Below are 19,934 nucleotides of genomic sequence, written 5' to 3'. Positions count from 1 at the left end.
TGAAATTTTAAATATCTACCGGAACACGAGAGACATGCTCCTAGCGATTTATACGAGGGACACACGGTATATGTGAACGACCTTCCACTTAACATTCAACAAGCAGAATTGTTATTTTTGCAGACGCTCCTGTTGTTATAATAGATCCCATTAAAGAAAGCAACAGAAGAGATTGTTAATGATGTTTTTCAAAAAATTATTAACTGGTTCTCTGGAGTAGGGTTCTCCCTTAATTTTGAAGAAATTACATTCAGTTCTGTACAACAAAATGAATCATACCAACAATTTCTGTAGCACATGGGTGTACATACTGATGAAAACGTAAAATGAAATAAGCATATCATTGACCTTCTAAAACAGTTAGGTTCAGGTACTTTTGCTCTTCGCACAATTTCTAGTCTTGGAAACAAACAATCAACCTCCTGACATATTTTGCATATTTCCACTCAATGGAATAATTTTCTGGGGTAATTCATCACTTAGAAAGAAAATATTGATTGCATAAAAGCAAGCAATAAGAGTAATATATGGTGTTCACGCGCAGTTGTCATGTAGTCACCTGTTCTGTGAGTCACGCATTTTAACTGCACCATCACAATACATGCACTATGTGATCAAAAGTATCCGGACACCTGGCTGAAAATGACTTACAAGTTCGTGGCGCCCTCCATCGGTAATGCTGGAATTCAGTGTGGCGTTGGCCCACCCTTAGCCTTGATGACAGCTTCCACTCTCGCAGGCATACATTCGATCAGGTGCTGGAAGGTTTCTTGAGGAATGGCAGCCCATTATTCACGGAGTGCTGCACTGAGGATACGTATCGTTGTCGGTTGGTGACGTCTGGCGCAAAGTCGGCGTTCCAAAACACCCCAAATGTGTTCCATAGAATTCAGGTTAGGACTCTGTGCAGGTCAGTTCATTACAGGGATGTTATTGTCAAGTAACTGCTCCGCCACAGGCCGTGCACTATGAATAGGTGCTCGATCTTGTTGAAAGATGCAATCGCCATCCCGGAATTGCTCTTCAACGGTGGGAAGCAAGAAGGTGCTTAAAGCACCAATGTAGGTCTGTGCTGTGATAGTGCCACGCAAAACAACAAGGGGTGCAAGCCCCCTCCATGAAAAACATAACCACACCATAACACTACCACCTCCGAATTTTACTGTTGGCACTACACACTCCTGCAGATGTTCACCGGGCATTCGCTATATCCACACCCTGCCATCGGATCGCCACATTGTGTACCGTGATTCGTCACTCCACACAATGTGTTTCCACTATTCAGTCATCCAATGTTTACGCTTCTGCACCGAGCGAGGCGTCGTTTGGCATTTACCGGCGTGATGTGTGGCTTATGAGCAGCCGCTCGACCATGAAATTCAAGTTTTCTCACCTCCCGCCTAACTGTCGTAGTACTTGCAGTGGACCCTGATGCAGTTTGGAACTCCCGTGTGAGGTCTGGATAGATGTCTGCCTATTACACGTTAGGACCCTCTTCAACTGTCGGCGGTCTCTGTCAGTCAAGAGACGAGATCGGACTGTACGCTCTTGTGCTGTACGTGTCCCTTCACGTTTCCACTTCATTATCATATCGGAAACAGTGGACCTAGGGATGTTTAGTAGTGTGGAAAACTCGCCTACAGGCTGGTCAGGTGATTGGGTATCACTTGTTTTAACAAGTGATACCCAATCACCTGACCACGTTCGAAGTCCGTGAGTTCTGCGGAGCGCCCCATTCTGCTCTCTCATGATGTTTACTGACTACTGAGATCGCTGATATGGACTACCTGGCAGTAGGTGGCTGCACAGTGCACCTAAAATGAATAACGTATGTTGTTGGGGGTGTCTGGATACTTTTCATCACATAGTGTATATTCGCTAATGAATTTGTCATAAATAATCCATCACAATTTGAGAAGAATAGTAATGCCCGTACCAACAGAACTAGAGGAAAAATTGATCCTTATTACCCATTATTAAAGCTGACAGTAGCTCAGGAAAGAGTTCAGTATGTAACAACAATTTTTTTTATTATTTGCCCAGTAAAAAATGTCTGACAGGTAGCGAAGCAAGTTTTAAGTTTAATCTATAATCATGTCTCCATGGACGTATTTCTATTTAAAAACTAATAGCCTAAAAAATGTTTTAACTGTAGTTGCATGACTAGGATTGAAAAATAATGTGTTCATTAATGTTAACTCTAATAATGTATACATGTCATGTAAATTGTCTCGTTCCACATCATTTTGATAAAATGGTGTTCATATGATTTATGTAACATGTAACCAACTAACTGCCTCACATGTATAAAACATATAAGAATACAAAACTTCAATCGAGAAAAATAAGGTCATGATAAATTATCACCATACTGTTGCCACGGTTCACATGAATTAGTAGTTAGAGTAGACGGTAATGCAATGCGTTAATGGCAAGAAGTTAATCGTGAATAATGAAGGAGAATGTGAGGCAGATAATAAATATAGCTTCCAAATTCGTACAATATATCATGGATGTGTTCAGGTGTTCTTGGACAGTTGGTACGCCAGTTCCAGCTTGTTTGCTCTTGTTGGCAATGCTGTTCTTTCGGGAAGACTGAGTTTCGGTCATTCCCCCCAAGTATTTAAAACTGTTCGTTTTATCGATTTATTCCTGTTCCAGGTGCACACTGCAAGGAGAATCACTGATGTTCGGAGACCCACTGATGTTGCTAATGAATTTAGTTTTTTAAGTGACACATTTAGCTTTATCTTTGCTGCTTGTTGTCTGAGTACACAAAACTGATTCACTGAAGTTTCTACTGAATTAAAGAGACTTGTCAGGTCATCGGCAAATGCCACGCATTCAAAACTGATCCCACTGCACTTTTGCCCCTGAGAGACACTATTTGGAAGTCTCCGTCTAGCTAACGCCCTTCGCCAATATCTTATTACTTTTTCCAGTGCACAGTTAAGGAGGAGAGGGGAGACACCGTCTCCCTGTCTTACTTATGTCTTGATTTAAAAACTTCTTCGAAGTGTTACTGCCGGCCGGTGTGGCCGAGCGGTTCTAGGCGCTACAGTCTGGAACCGCGCGACCGCTACGGTCGCAGGTTCGAATCCTGCCTCGGGCGTGGATGTGTGTGATGTCCTTAGGTTAGTTAGGTTTAAGTAGTTCTAAGTTCTAGGGAACTGATGACCTCAGAAGTTAAGTCCCATAGTGCCCAGAGCCATTTGAACCATTTGAAGTGTTACTCCGAACTTTACTCGTGATCTGATGTTGTTTAAAGTCTGTTGAATAAGATCACGGGTCTTCTGGTCCACTTCTAGCTCCTGGCAATAGAATTATACTCCTTTGTAAAATCAACGAAGATAGTGAAGTACTTCTTAACATCCATTTTCGCTTGTTATAACACTGAATTCAGGTTGCTTACCCGTTCAGCACAAGAGCGTCCTTTTCGGAATCCTCATTTGTATTGACCTAATCGTGTGTCCGGTTGGGATTCGGCTCTGTTTAATATGGCCTTGGTGAAAATCTTGTATGTGACAGGTATCCTGAGACTGGTTTGATGCAGCTCTCCATGCTACTCTATCCTGTGCTAGCTGCTTCATCTCCCAGTACGTACAGCAGCCTACATCCTTCTGAATCTGTTTAGTGTATTCATCTCTTGATCTCCCTCTACGATTTTTACCCTCCACGTTGCCCTCCAATACTAAATTGGTGATCCCTTGATGCCTCAGAACACGCCCTACTAACCGATCCCTTCTTCTACTCAAGTTGTGCCACAAACTCCTCTTCTCCCCAATTCTATTCAATATCTCCTCATTAGTTATGTGATCTACCCATCTAATCTTCAGCATTCTTCTCTAGCACCACATTTCAAAAGCTTTTATTCTCTTCTTGTCCGAACTATTTAGCGTCCATGTTTCACTTCCATACATGGCTACACTCCATACAAATACTTTCAGAAACGACTCCCTCACACTTAAATCTATACTCGATGTTAACAAATTTCTCTTCTTCAGAAACGGTTTTCTTGCCATTGCCAGTCTACATTTTATATCCTCTCTACTTCGACCATCAGTTATTTTGCTCCCCAAATAGCAAAACTCCTTTACTACTTTAAGTGTCTCATTTCCTTATCTAATTCCCTCAGCATCACCCGATTTAACTCGACTACATTCCATTATCCTCATTTTGCTTTTGTTGATGTTCATCTGATATCCTCCTTTCAAGACACTATCCATTCCATTCAACTGCTCTTCCAAGCCCTTTGCTGTCTCTGACAGAATTACAATGTCATCGACGAACCTTAAAGTTTTTATTGCTTCTCCATGGGTTTTAATTCCTACTCCGAACTTTTCTTTTGTTTCCTTTATTGCTTGCTCAATATACAGATTGAATAACCTCGGGGAGAGGCTACAACCCTGTCTCACTCCCTTCCCAACCACTGCTTAACTTTTATGTCCCTCGACTCTTATAACTGCCATCAGGTTTCTGTACAAATTGTAAATAGCCTTTCGCTCCCTGTATTTTACCCCTGCCACCTTCAGAATTTGAATGAGAGTATTCCAGTCAACATTGTCGAAAGCTTTCTCTAAATCTACAAATGCTAGAAACGTAGGTTTGCCTTTCCTTAATCTTTCTTCTAAGATAAGTCGTAGGGTCAGTATTGCCTCACGTGTTCCAATATTTCTACGGAATTCAAACTGATCTTCCCCGAGGTCGGCTTCTACCAGTTTTTCCATTCGCCTGTAAAGAATTCGCGTTAGTATTTTGCAGCCGTGACTTATTAAACTGATAGTTCGGTAATTTTCACATCTGTCAACACCTGCTTTAAAAATGGATTAAATGGCTCTGAGGACTATGGGACTTAACATCTGAGGTCATCAGTCCCCTAGAACTTAGAACTACGTAAACCTAACTAACCTAAGGACATCACACACATCCATGCCCGAGGCAGGATTCGAACCTGCGACCGTAGCAGTCGCGCGGTTCCAGACTGTAGCGCCTAGAACCGCTCGGCCACTCCGGCCGGCCAACACCTGCTTTCTTTGGAATTGGAATTATTATATTCTTCTTGAAGTCTGAGGGTATTTCGCCTGTCTCATACATTTTGCTCACCAGATGGTAGAGTTTTGTCAGGACTGGCTCTCCCAAGGCTGTCAGTAATTCTAATGGAATGTTGTCTACTCCCGGGGCCTTGTTTCGACTTAGGTCTTGTTAATGCGTATTATTTGTGTCAGACTGAGAACATTAAATTATAACTACGACATACTAATGTTTGCATTGGGGTGTATTTTATGGTTTAGGTGTCTTTTTTTTTTCTTTGCTCGTATTTATGTCACGCATTATGTATGTCGCGTTTGGCTTAATGACTTATTGACTGAAGACCAATACAAGGCAACCAATCAAAAAGGCTCAAGAGGGCACCGTGCCTTAGCGGCAGCAACGCTAGGAAAGTAGTGTGTGTGCGTGCTTGAAACACAGGGCGCAGCGTGATTTTTGAGAATGAGCAGAAAGCCGCAGGCAGCAGGGAGCCCAGCGAGGTGAGGCGGCTGATGTTTATCGCGGCGGTGACGCAGCGCGATCAATGCGGCCGCCTCACCTGCAGCCACGCGCGCCCCTCGCTAGCACGCGACCGCCACCGTATTCCTCCCCTTACCGCAGCGAAGGACGTAGCACGTTCCCTCCGAGGGAAAACCTGCACCACTTTCAGATCGTTATCAAAGCAAAGAAAACTTCTGCGTTCCGTACCACTGCTGTTTTCTGGTGTGGTAACACATCATTCTTGCACTGTGACTGTCTCTTGTCATTGTAGCTAGTCTTCAGTACTCTTAGACGGTCCACTCATTCGGCCAGAGGTAGAGAGAAACTTTACTGGCATTCAAAGAAAGAAGATTTTAGAGTGCGGTTAGAACTAATAACTTCCTAACAGGCAGAATGCAGCACATTATCCAGGAGGAAGCATAAACTGAGGTGACAAAAGTTATGGGATAGCCATATACACATATACGAGGATTGGAACTTTGATAGTGGCAACTATTTATTTACAGCTCTTACAAAATAGATAAGTGTTTCAAAGTTTTACTGACCTTCAAAGTAGTCACCAGCATTGTGTATAACCCGTTGCCAGCGACGTGGAAGTCGTAGGATACTTTTAGCAGTGCCAGTTATGTTGACATCACGAGCGGCGCAGTCTATTGCCCGACGAATTTGTAGCAGTTCTGAAGCGAATGCCGTGAAGTGTGTCCTTCAGTTTAGAAATCGAGTTGAACTTTCGAGGGCGTAAGTCTGGGGAGTGCAGTAGGCGGGCCGGCCGATGTGGCCGTGCGATTTAGACGCTTCAGTCTGGAACCGGGTGACCGCTACGGTCGCAGGTTCGAATCCTGCCTCGGGCATGGATGTGTGTGTCCTTAGGTTTAATTAGTTCTAAGTTCTAGGCGACTGATGACCTCAGAAGTTAAGTCGCGTAGTTCTCAGAACCTTTTTTTTTTTTTTTCTTCAGTAGGAGGTATAGCACGTAGCAGCCCCATCAGTCAAACAAATCAGTAGACCCAAACAGCTTGCACTGTACGTGCTTGAGCATTGTCCTGCAAAATGATGGTCAGGTCCTGCGGAAAGTGTCATCACTTCTGTATCTAAGCTGGTCGTAGGTTGTGTTCCAAAAATGAACACTATAGAGACAGAAGTGATGACACTTTCCGTAGGACCTGACCATCACTTTGCAGGACAATGCTCAAGCACGTACAGTGCAAACTGTTACTGATTTGTTTGACTCATGCGGGTACTATGTGCTATACCACCTACTGCACTCCCCTGATTTAAGCCAACTCGATTTCTAAGCTGAAGGAAACACTTCACGGCATTCGCTTCAGAACTGCTACAAATTCGTCGGGCAACAGACCGCGCGACTGGAACTGTCAACGCAAATGGCACTGCTAATACTATCCTACGACTTCCACAACGCTTGCAACGGGTTATGCACTATGCTGGTGACTACTGTGAAGGTCAATAAAACTTTGAAACACGTATCTGTTTCGTACGAGCTGTAAATAAATAGTTGCCACTATTAAAGTTCCAATCCTCGTGTAAATTCCTGTAGTATTCATCGCTGGCCGGGGTGGCCGAGCGGTTCTAGGCGCTACAGTCTGGAACCGCACGACTGCTACGGTCGAAGGTTCGAATCCTGACTCGGGCGTGGATTTGTGTGATATCCTTAGGTAAGTCAGGTTTAAGTAGTTCTAAGTTCTAGGGGACTGGTGACCTCAGAAATTAAGTCCCGTAGTACTCAGGGCCATTTGAACCATTTTTGTTGTATCTATCGTGTAGACAAGGTATAAAAGGGCCGTTCATCGGCGGAGCTGTCATTTGCGCTCAGGTGATTCACGAGAAAAGATTTCCGACGTGATTGGGGCCGCAAGACGGGAATTAACAGACTTTAAACGCGGGTTGGTAGCTGGAGCTAGACGTATGGGACATTCCTTTCGGAAATCGTTAGGGAATTCTGTATTCTGAGATCCACACTGCCTAGAATGTTCCGAGAATACCGACTTTCGGGCATTACCTGTCACCACAGACAAAACAGTGGCCGACGGCGCTTCACTTAGCGACCGAGAGTAGCGACGTTTGCGCTGAGTTGTCAGTGCTAACAGACAACAAAACCGTGTGGAATAACTCCAGAAGTCAACGTGGGATGTACGACGAACGTATCCGTTAGGACAGTGCGGCTAAGTATGGCGTTAACGGATTATGGCAGCAGACGACTGACGTGAGTGCCCCTGCTAACAGCACGACATTGCCAGCAGCGCCTCTCCTCGTCTCGTGACCAAATCAGTTGGACCTTAGACGGCTGGAAAACCGTGACCTGGTCAGATGAGTCCCAATTTCAGTTAGTAAGAATTGATGATAGGGTTAGAGTGTAGCGTAGACCCCCGAAGCCATGGATTCAAATGGTCAACAAGGCATTGTGCTAGATGATGGTATGTCCATAATTGTTTGGACTGTGTTTACGTGGAATGGACTGGGTCCTCTGGTCCAACTGAACCGATCATTGAGTGGAAAAGGTTATATTAGGCTACTTGGAGATTATTTGTAGCCATTCATGGACTTCATGTTTCCAAACAACGATATGTCACCGCACCACAATTGTTCCCGAATGGTTTGAAGAACGTTCTGGACAGTTCGAGTGAATGGACCAACCATATCACCCGACATCAGTTCCATCGAACATTTATGGGACATAATTGAGACGTCACTTCGTGCACAAAACCCTGCACCGGCAACACTTACGCAAATATGGACGACTATAGAGACAGCATGGCTCAATATTTCTGCAGGGGACTTACAACGACTTGTTGAATCCATGCCACGTCGAGTTGCTGCACAGCGCAGGGCAAAAGGAAATCCGACACGATATTAAGAGGTTTCCCATCACTTTTCACCTCAGTGTAATTCAGAGAGTCAGAAAAGTAATGAAATCTCGCTTATCCAGCCCTCGTTTTACACGAGCAACTTTCTGGTCAAAATCGATTACTCGTTGCGGGTGCGCGTCACGCGCTTGAGTGTAAATCTGCCGCCAACCACATCGCGGGTGGCTCAGTGAGTCAGTCATACGCCAACGAACAGCAAGCGGAACGTCTCGCAACGGACCTGTCGGCATTCAGGTCATTAGATAACGTCGAACACGTCCACGCCTGTCACAACAACACTGCTTGCGGTTTGTCAGCGTACAAACAAGTTTGCTGCCAAAAGGGTGACATAGCGTCAGGCGTTGGCCCCGCTCTGAAGCGTCGTTGGACGACGTTTTCCGGACACTGAGTTCCTGTCCTCAATTTATTCTTCAAGACGTCCTCTACAGCCCCTCGAAGTTTGTCGGTATCTGTTACACAATGACTGTAATAAATTAGTGATTAGTGTTTGCTACATAATGACACAAACGTTCATGCGAAATTGTTATCCGATATAAACTGTATTAACATGTAGTTAAATTTCAGAGATTGACAGCTAGGTGTCATGTAGAGAAATCGGAGGTTTTACGCTTCGCTAAACGTAATTATGAATAACCTTTCACCAAAAGATTAATACCGAGCGAGGTGCGCATTCGGAAGTGAGATTTCAGTTCTCTTTCATTCATCAGGTTTTGGTTTTCCGCCTTTCCCTAAGTCAGTTGAGGCAAATGCTGCGATGATTCCTTCGGCAAGTCCGCGGCCGATCGCTTCCCTTCTTGTTCAGTTCAATTATTGCGCCGTCTACAAAAGTCATGTCACTTACATACCTGGGGCTAAATATAGGTAAGCATGTTATGACGAACGTTCGCTATGGTTCAAATGGCACTGAGCACTATGGGACTTAACGTCTGAGCTCATCAGTCCCCTACAACTTAGAACTACTTAGACCCAACTAACCTAAGGACATCACACACATCCATGCCCGAGGCAGGATTCGAACCTGCGACCGTACCGGTCGCGCGGTTCCAGTCTGTAGCGAATAGAACCGCTCGGCCATTCCGGCCGGCTCTTCGCTATGATCCAGTTGAAAACAAAGCAAATAGCAGTGGGAATAGCGGGTGCTTCAGTTCATCTACGAGAGTCGCTACTTATAGAACACTTGTACAGCTTATACTAGAATACTGCTCACGAGTGTGGAGTCCATTTAACGTCGGAATAACAGAGAACATCTAGCGTAATCGGAGAAGGAAGCGCAGACAATCACAGCCTTGTCTGACAAGCAAGAAGTCTAACAGAAATATTGAAAAATGCCAAAGATAGACGTCGAATAAGGAGTAAAAATCTGCTCATTAATTCTAAGAATTCGTTTCCACGACGAAATTTAGCAACATTCTTAAGTGCTCCTTACCTTGTTCCCGTTGGAACGGCGCAGTTACAATGGGAGTAATGACGTAGGCTAATAAACGTACTCCCCCCTCTCTAAATGGAAGAAACCTTAACATATGGTACAGTGAAATACACTCTCTGCACGCAATTCACGGTGTTTATCAGAGTATAGATATAGACGGAGTTAGTAGATCAAATTTGTAGAAAAGTGGCTTGTGTTAAATGTACTGCGAGAAGCAGAGGACTATACGTAGTGACCCTTTGAGAGATGTCGTCAGTGAGGAGTGTCAGAGACGCAGTTCACCAAACGTTGAAGGAATCGTCACATATATCCGAAAAGTAAGTGCGACGCAAGTGACGTCAGGGCTCACTCAGCTTCTAAAGCAATGTGTTTCTGCAAACACCAATGGAATAACACACACCGTACATCCACAGCCACTTGTTTCCGACAGCGGGTCGCGTTTGTTTATGGTGAATGCCAGAGACCTGCATGGACCGAACGTACTACTTTTATCCATTAAATACTTTGTGGCTTTGTGGTAGCTTATGTTAGGGTTGTCTGGTATTCAACTTGTATTACCTTTATTCGCCTACAACGTTTGCTAATAATTACGGAGATATTTCAAGAAACCTATTACCTTTTTTGGTACAGATGATCTTTGGTAAAGAAGTAGTATTGCAGGATGACAGTTAACAAACACACGCTTACGTCGTTATTCAGGTGGGTTGATGAGTAGTACCTTCAGCGACTAGATAACTTGAACACAGTTCAAATCAAGACATGACCTCAGTACAGCAAGTGAAGACAAACACTTTGAAATACCAGCTATTGAATTAACAGGGCTTGATATCACCAGGAAATTAATCATTTTATGTGTGTATAGATCTCCCGGTGGTAGTGTGGACACTTTTTTCAATAAATTAACAGAAGTGCTAGATAAAGTCTCAAGTACAAAGGTCAAGGTAATTCTGTGTGAGGACATTAACATCAACACTAATACCATAAATTAATCCAGCAGCACCCTCATAAATATCCTTCAAAATCTTGGCATGCCCCTATTGGTCAACAGTGCAACAAGGGTTACTACAATGACTTCATCAGTAATTGACTACATGGCTACAAATATGGACAGGGAAAAATGTGATGCAGCTGTAAAAGATCTCGAACTATCAGACCATCTCTGTCAAATAACAACAGTGAAATCAGGCATCGAATCATTCCCTAAACTACAAGCCTACAAACGACCTGTATCAGAAATAAAAATAAAAGAATTTTCAAAGGAACTAGCAAAACAAAGCTGGAATGAAGTGTATAAGGAAAACAATGTGAATATGAAATTCTCTAAATTCTCCACATTATTTAAATAGCACTTTGAAAAGGCATTTCCAAAAGCATGCATGTCTGTATCAACATCTCACAAAAATAAATGGTTAACAGCAGGTATTAAGAAGTCCTCCCAAACACTTAAATACCTCAGTTCCATGAAAAACAGTCGCAATCATCCAGAATTCTTAAATTTCTATCCTAGATACAAACAGATCTATAGGAAGGAACTGACTGCAGCAAAAAGTCATTTAATGACAAAATAATAAATAATACAGGGAATAAAAGCAAAGCAATCTGGGATGTTATAAAAATGGAAACGGGGAGAGGCAAACAAACGCAGAATAACATACTGCTAAGGGAGGGGATAAGGTAATAAATGATCCACAACACCTAGCAAACTATGTAAATGAGCATTTTTCAAGTATTGCAGAGAAGTTACAGCAAAAATTCCCCAAAACAAATATAACACCTGTAAATAATGTTGTACCTAATACAATTCTGTTACTTCCAACCACAGAGAATGAACTCAATAAAACTGTTCAAAAACTAAAAAGTAAAAAGTCAGTAGGCTTAGAAGTAGGACCAATGTGTGTACTGAAACAATGCATAGAGATTATACAAGGCCCCTTAACAAATATAATAAATGAATCCTTCACATCAGGGACATTTCCAGAACAGTTAAAACAGGCAAGAGTTGTACCTTTGCTTAAGAAAGGTAATGCAGAATACATAGAAAATTACCGGCCCATTTCCCTGCTGTCACCATTCTAAAAAATAACAGAAGCAATTCTGAAAGACAGATTAATGAATTTCCTGAATAAATACAATATTTTAAGCGAATCACAGTTTGGTTTCCAAAGTGGCAAAAATACGAAGTTAGCCTTAGTAGAATTCACAAAAGTTGTACTTGATGCTCTTGATAAAGATAATTGTATCACAGGCATATTTTTGGACCTTTCTAAGGCGTTTGATACAGCTGACCACAAGATTCTATTAAATAAATTAGAAGCATTAGGAATAAGAGGGGTAACTGATGACTGGTTTCGATCATACCTGGCAGATAGGATACAAAGAGTAGAGATAACACATACTTCAAATAGATCTAAACATTTAGTAAAACACTTATCAGAACCAAAATACAGTAATATAGGGGTTCCACAAGGTAGCATATTGGGACCAGTACTACTCCTGATATACATCAATGACTTTCCCAGTAGTGTTCCTCATGGTGAAAAAATTCTCTTCGCTGATGACAGCAATATTATAATCAGTGAGAAGACAAGAGAACTCCTTGCAGAGAAAGCAAATGAAACTCTCAAGGAAGATTCGATTGGGCAATAAGCAATCAAGTGACTTTGAACATGAAGAAAACTAATGAAATGAATTTCAGTTTGAAGAGGGACAATTACAATGTTAAATTAAATGTAGATGACACCTCTACAGATTGTGTAACAAATTCAAAATTTCTAGGAATGAATATTGATTCTCAGTTGAAGTGGTGTGAACATACAAAGGTACTTGCAAACAGAATGTCATCATCACGTTATGCCCTTAGAATCCTACCATTAGTGTGTAACATGCAGTGTCTTTTAGTTACATACTATTCACATTCTTTTTGGGGGAACAAATGCACAAAATATGAACACAGTTTTCAAACTCCAGAAAAGAGCCATAAGAAAATGGTAGTCGAGCTCATTGTAAAGATCTGTTCAAAACAGTGGGAATTTTAACTGCTCCATATGAAAACATTTACCAGTCAATTGTACACACCAAAAGTGATATTGTTAATTACTGCACAAACAGTTCTGTCCATGACCATGGAATAAGAGGTAGACTCAACTTACATTTACCAAGAAAAAATAAACATAAAACTCAAAACAGCATTTTCTAGAAATTATAAAACTGTACAATAAATTACCAAAAGAGATAAAAGAAATTGCAAAAATACACTTATTTAAAAAGGTTACTAAAAAGTACCAGTTATGAAATACGTTTTATACATTGAAGGATTACTTATATGTAACAGAGTAGGGGTTTGATAAAAAAAATGTTATACAAATAAATAATAATAATGATTATAAAACATCCAACATTCCACATAACACTTTCACACTAAGTTTTTTTCTTTCTTTTTTCCTGTTCTAGGAAAACTTCCCCCAAGGTACGCATTGCACAATAGTAACACCTCTTCCTCTTCCTGCACTCAACGTCTCACTCATTACAGAGCGATGCTCCCTCAGTTTTTCAGGATAGCAAATGGGAAGTCGTGGTACAGAAAATGGCCCAGAAATCACCAGTGTTTGTGTGTGTGTTTGTGTGTGTAGTGAGTGAAGTGTTATGAAACAATGTGTGTATAGTTTGTGCAGTGACTGATAGTGAGATATGAGTAAACAGTGTGGCATTACATTATTTAATAAGTTATTTGTAAAAAAAAAGTATTGTATATCAGCAGTAAATCTAATGATTGTCTCTAACCAGAAGTCTGTAAATGCATGTGTATTCGGATTAGCTTATTTTGAATTGGTCTAAACTTGTAAATGCTTATACATGTCCTATATCATTGAAGAAAGATATCTACGGATGAATAAAGCTACTACTACTACTACTACTACTACTAATGTAAGTGGGCTGCTTCTGTGTTGTCAGCGCTGTGTAGCGCTTTACATTGGATCTCTGACTACACTTTGTAAGAGACTCTGTGGCTGGTTGGACTCGTTGTTGGTAGTTAGTCGCCAGCAGTGATGGAAGTACTGTTGGGCAGTTGGAGGTGAACAGCCAGCAGTGATGGATGTTAGATGCGAGAAGTTAGCATTGATGGAGGGTAGAGGTCTGAAGTGTTAGCGTAGGCTAACGACCTGTACATGTTCGACTTGGAGATTGAATATTACCTTTGTACTACATGTCAATGACGATTTATACTCGTGTCTGAACTGGATGTCCCATTATTAAGGTAAAAAATACATTATTTGGTTTGCAACAAAATCTTTCCTTTGATAACCACATGCCTATTAGTAGTTAGTGACTTTAGTAATTAGAATCTTTTATTTTGCTGGCAGTATTGACGTTCGCTGTATTGCAGTAGTTCGCATAATGAAGATTTTTGTGAGGTAAGTACTTAATGAAATGTATAGGTTATTGTTAGGATTTCGTTTTAGTCACGGCCATTCTTTTGAATTAATTATTTGAAGTCAGGTTATCCTTTTTTCTTGAGCAGTCAGATTGCGTTGCGCTAGAATATTGTGGGTCAGTGTTGACATGATAAGAATAAGTAAAGAGAAAGTAGGCTCAGTACGTTCAGTTTTACTCAGTTGTTTCAGAATTAAATAACGTAGAAGCTTCAACTTCCCATTTCATTCAGCAATAGAAGCAGAAAAGAATTTTAATAAAGAAGTTTCACTACCACTAACTACTTGCATTGAACTTTGTTGAGATACTGCAGCTGATAAAGCACAGAATCGGGAGCAGATTATCTTTGTTGTTACCTGTGACAGAACTAATTATTGCACATAAGAATCCCCCCAACGACATGTAGAAACCACGTAATTCAGTTGTACCTAGGTTGTAAGAGCTTCCTAAGATTCATAAAGAAGATGTGCACCTACTACTCATTGTGAGCAATATTGGTGCAGCCACCTATTACATTGTCAAATTTCTTGGCGTCTTTACTGAAGCCCGTTATAGGCTAGACTTCACATCACACACACAGTTCTACCGATTTTAACGGCAGACTTAAGTCACTAAGTTGAAAAGTTTTGATGCTGTCTCTATCTAAAAAAGTTACTTTCGCGCCCTTGCTACATTTCGTCGGCAACAGATTTGCGGACAACATAAGAATACAACATAAGAAAACAATCCGATGGTATCGCCATGCATAGTTCTTTGTGTCCCTGGTGGAGAATCATTTTAGAGATGATTATGAGGAGCGTGCACTGGACCACGTAGTTTTAAGACGTATGGTGTTTCGGTGATGTTTTGATGACACATTTACAGTTTTAACTCACAAGACAGTTTGCGGAGGTTTCTACAGCATCTTATTACGATACACCATAATATAACACTTTCTGTGGAGATGGAAGAATATGGTGGTTTCTCATATTGGCCGTTTTGGTACGCCGTAAGAATACATTCCACGTACTGAAACTCCACACTAGCTAATTTATATTGGTAGGCTCGAGTTTGTCTCCAAATGGCACTGACAATCAACTTTTTTAATACGTTGTTTCACCGAGTGCCTATCAAGTCAGATGTAGATTGCAAGCAGACAGGATTGAAACATCTCCAAGTTGTGTTCGTGGGAAACATAAATATGTCTCCTCAGCTGTGAAAGATGCTTGAGATGCATCAGTGGCAGAAAAAAGAAGAGAATATAGGTTTCTAGGTTACTACTTGCTCTGAAAATGTTTCTTTTTTCTCTTGAGTAGAGAGAGTACTGGGCTCGGACGAAGATACTCTAGCACTACACAAAGCAGTAGAATTCCGTGCGAATGGGGAAACTTTATACGGTATAAACCAAACCACACGCACTGTACAGGAGGCCGCTGTGAGCACCTCCGTCATATCCGTCTCCTTCAAGCCATGAAATCCATTGTTGCAGAACACTTCATTTAATCGAGTCATTGGATTTCATTTCATGGAGTCATTCGATGGACTGTAAGAAATTGAAAACTGGCCACATACATCGGTCGTTCGGGTCACCATCACTGCGAAGTGGTGAAAATTCGACTCTTGAAAGAACGTAATCAATTGAGATTGTGGTTCTATAGTAAATTCCACGTGAAATCCTCTCGTTAAGAAATTCCGTTCTCTTCGTAATCAGCGTTTTCCTGTTCAACGAATAAGAACAGACGAGCTGATATCGAAAAGGCGCATTTACACCAGGGCAATTTATCAACTTGCAGTAAAAGCACAGGCGCTCTAGTAATGCTTGAACAGCAACTTGTGTCATATCGGGGGCTGAAAGAGAGTAGCTCGGTACACTTAGATTAGTTTATACCTATAGATGGTCGGAAGATTATTGGCCAATTCGTCGTGACAGCAACTGAACATCCGACAGTTTTCCTAGCACCTTATCAGACAACTCACAATTTGACAGCAATCATTCCGCAGTAAGTTTCAACTGAAGATGATCTGACGTCATAGAAGTTGTGTTGGTTAATGTATTTCCATTTATGTGATTAATATCTGGATTTATGACTAGGAATTCGTATGAAAAGTTTGTTGTAATAAAACTATGCGATTCTGGGAGCAGCTATAGCGTAGGCGTGGCCAGCCCCCTCTCGTCAGTTGCAGCAAATCTCTTCATGAAGCACTATGAGGACAGAGCACTCGAAACTGCTTAACGAAAAACCTGTTTGTTTCTTTCGGTACGTAAACGCCACATTTGCCATTTGGGTACATGGACCCAAAAAACTACATAATTTCTTAGAACATGTGAATTCCATCCATGAAAACATCCTGTTTACCATGGAAACAGAAAACGATAGGAAACTCTCTTTTCTCGACGTCATAGTTCAGAGTAACTTCGAAGCTCCCCACAGTGTATACCGCAAACCAACGCATAAGGATTTCTAGGAGGGCTATTCAGAAAATAAGATCCGATCGTCCGCGAAATGGAAACCACTGTGAAAATCAAAAATAATTTATTTGCAACAGTCAGCTACACCTTCCAGCTACTTCTCTAGATAGTCGCCGCTCGACTTAGACATTTCTCGCAGCATCGCACGGACTTTCCAATACCCTTATCATAGAAGGCAGCCGCCTATGCTTTCCGACAATTCTCCACGCTGGTCTGCAGCTTGTTTCCTGTGCCAAAATGTTGCCTTCGTATACAGCGATTCATGTGAACAGAGGTGAAACTAACGGGGAGCCAATTACAGGCTATATTTTGGGTGATTAAACACTTCCCATCGAAAATGCTGCAGGAGCATGTTCATTGTCCCTGCAGAGTGCTGCCGAGAATTGTCATGGGGACGGAAGCGCATGACAGTCATGGTATGTAGGCTGCATAACATCAGGCGAAATCTCTCACCAGGCCCTCATGATGGCGGGAGACACTTTTTTCTAGGCGTCTTAACGTGTTCACTGTGCTCTCAGAACTATAAAGGGTGATGTGACGCAATCTACGGGCATACTAAAGATATTACCCAACACATCTGTGCAAAGCTTCATCGGATTTTCACTGTGATTTTCATTTCACGCGCGATCGGACCTTACTTTTAGAATAGCCGTCGTATTATCTTCATGTCTCCAACTGCCACCATCCCTCGTAGAACAGCGCGCTCAACACTGTAGTACGCAGGGCATATTCCAGCTCAGACGAACAGTCTGATGGCAGGGCTGCGGCACTTGGAACCCGTCTTCCACGAGAATGGATATGGTGCAGCAAGCGACCTATCCGGATGGCTCTGTGAACCAAGACCCCAAGAACGACACGGAAGACGGAAAGACGGAAGAAGAAGATAATAAGACCGCTTTCGTACCGTTTGCTGGCGATGTACAGTGTGGCCCACAATTATTTATACGATGTTTCAAAGACTGCGGTAAAGAAACTAGCAACACAGCATGAACATATAGTTGGACATAAACGCATTACTCTCATACCTTTTCTTAGAAAAATTTTAATCCTTGTTCTCCACGGCATGGTCCACCAATGCACCATCCAAATCGAGACATCCCTGGAGACGAAGAGTAGCCTTGTCACAAGCAGCTTGACAGACCTGTACTGGTATCTTGTGCAACTCTTCTGTGATAGCTTCCCGTGTTCCGGCCAAATGTCATGTTCATAAACTTTGTCCATTAAACAACCCGACGTGTTCTGCTAAATCTGGATTTTCTTTCAGCGTTCACAGCCATTTTTCTGCAAGCCCCAAGTGCCTATCCGGATCATCTCCATTAAGATGTTTTATCGAACGAAGATGATATGGCTTTAAGTTCAGATTCTTCTTTATTCTCTGCAGTGTTGTGCGTGAGATTTTCAACTCTCTGGACGTACACTGATCAGCCAGAACATTATAACCGCCGACCTACTATCGATATAAACCGGCTCAGGCGATATCAGCGTCGCCTGACAAGGAATGACTGCTAGGCAGACACACGCAGGGTGCATGTAGTATCAGTGAGCGTGCTGTTCGTATGTAGAATGGGGAAGGCGCACGATCTATATGAGTTTGACCGAGGGCAGATTGTGATAGCCCGGAGGCTCGACACGAGCATTTCGGAAACTACACGACTTGTCGGGCATTCGAGGAGTGCTGTGGTGTCTTCAACATGATGGTGAAACCAAGGTGAAAAACATCGAGACGTCGTGGGGTTGGGCGGCCACCCCTCATTACAGATGTCAGAAGTCTTAGGCTCGGCAGTCTGGTAAAAAGGGACAGGCTGTGAACTATGGCGGAACTAACATCAGACTTTAACGCTGGACACAGTACAAGTGTGTCCGAACACACAGTGCACAGAATACTTCTAACGATGGGCCTCCGCAGTCGACAAACCATGCATGTGCCAATGTTAACACCATGACATCAGCAACTACGACTGAAATGAGCAAGCGACCATCAGCACTGGACGTTGGCCCAGTGGCAGAGCATTGCACTGTCTGATGACTCCAGATATCTTCTTCATCATGCCGATGGGAGAGCGCGAATCCATCGTCTTCCAGGTGAACAGCTCCTTGACCTGTACTACGGGACAGAGACAAGCTGGTGGCGGCTCCATTATGCCCTGGGGAACATTCACGGGGGCACCCATTGGTCCAGTGGAGCTCATGCAAGGCACCATGACGGCCAAGGAGTGTCGTATACTGGTTGCAGAGCGCGTACACCCCTTCATGAAGACCATGTTTCCAGACGGTAACTGCATTTTTCAACAAAATAATGAGCCACGTCACAAGGCCAGGAGTGTGATGGAGTGGTTCGAGGAACACAGTGGCGAGTTCCAACCAATGTGCTGGCCTCCGAACTTGCCAGATCTGAACGCAGTCGAACACATCTAGAATGTGATTGGACGTGGCGTCAGAGCTCATCGCCTCCCTCCCCAGAACTTATGAGAGTTAGGTGGGTTGTGTTTGCAGATGTGGTGCTAACTCCCTCCGGTGACCAATCAGGGCCTCCATGCTACGACTCGTCACGCTGTTATCCGTGCCAAAGGTGGACATACCGACTACTACGCACGTGGTCATAATATTCTGGCTAATCAGTGTACGCGTTTGAGATTTCGGTTTCCAGGGTACGATTTAATGGTTTCCAACAAACGAGCTCTGTTATGAACGGCATGCATCTCCGGGGCCTACCCGCTCCCTTCGCATGCATAACACTACCAGTAGCATCAAGTTTATTGTTTGTTCTTGCGATTGTTAACACGCACAGGCCATTTACTTGGTTCAAATGGCTCTGAGCACTATGCGACTTAACATCTGAGGTCATCAGATGATGATGATGTTTGATTTGTGGGGCGCTCAACTGCGTGGTTATCAGCGCCCGTACAATTACCCAATCTTTGCTCAGTCCAATTTCGACACTTTCCTGGATGATGATGAAATGATGAGGACAACACAAACACCCAGTCATCTCGAGGCAGGTGAAAATCCCTTACCCCGCCGGGAATCGAACGCGGGACCCCGTGCTCGGGAAGCGAGAACGCTATCGCGAGACCACGAGCGGCGGACATCTGAGGTCATCAGTCCCCTAGAACTTAGAACTACTTAAACCTAACTAACCTAAGGACATCACACACATCCACGCCCGAGGCAGGATTCAAACCTGCGACCGTAGTAGTCGCGTGGTTCCGGTCTGAAG

This window comes from Schistocerca cancellata, chromosome 4, assembly GCF_023864275.1.
Source record: "Schistocerca cancellata isolate TAMUIC-IGC-003103 chromosome 4, iqSchCanc2.1, whole genome shotgun sequence".
Lineage (NCBI taxonomy): Eukaryota > Metazoa > Arthropoda > Insecta > Orthoptera > Acrididae > Schistocerca > Schistocerca cancellata.
The sequence above is the reverse complement of the archived record's forward strand: the minus strand, read 5'-3'. Positions refer to the sequence as shown.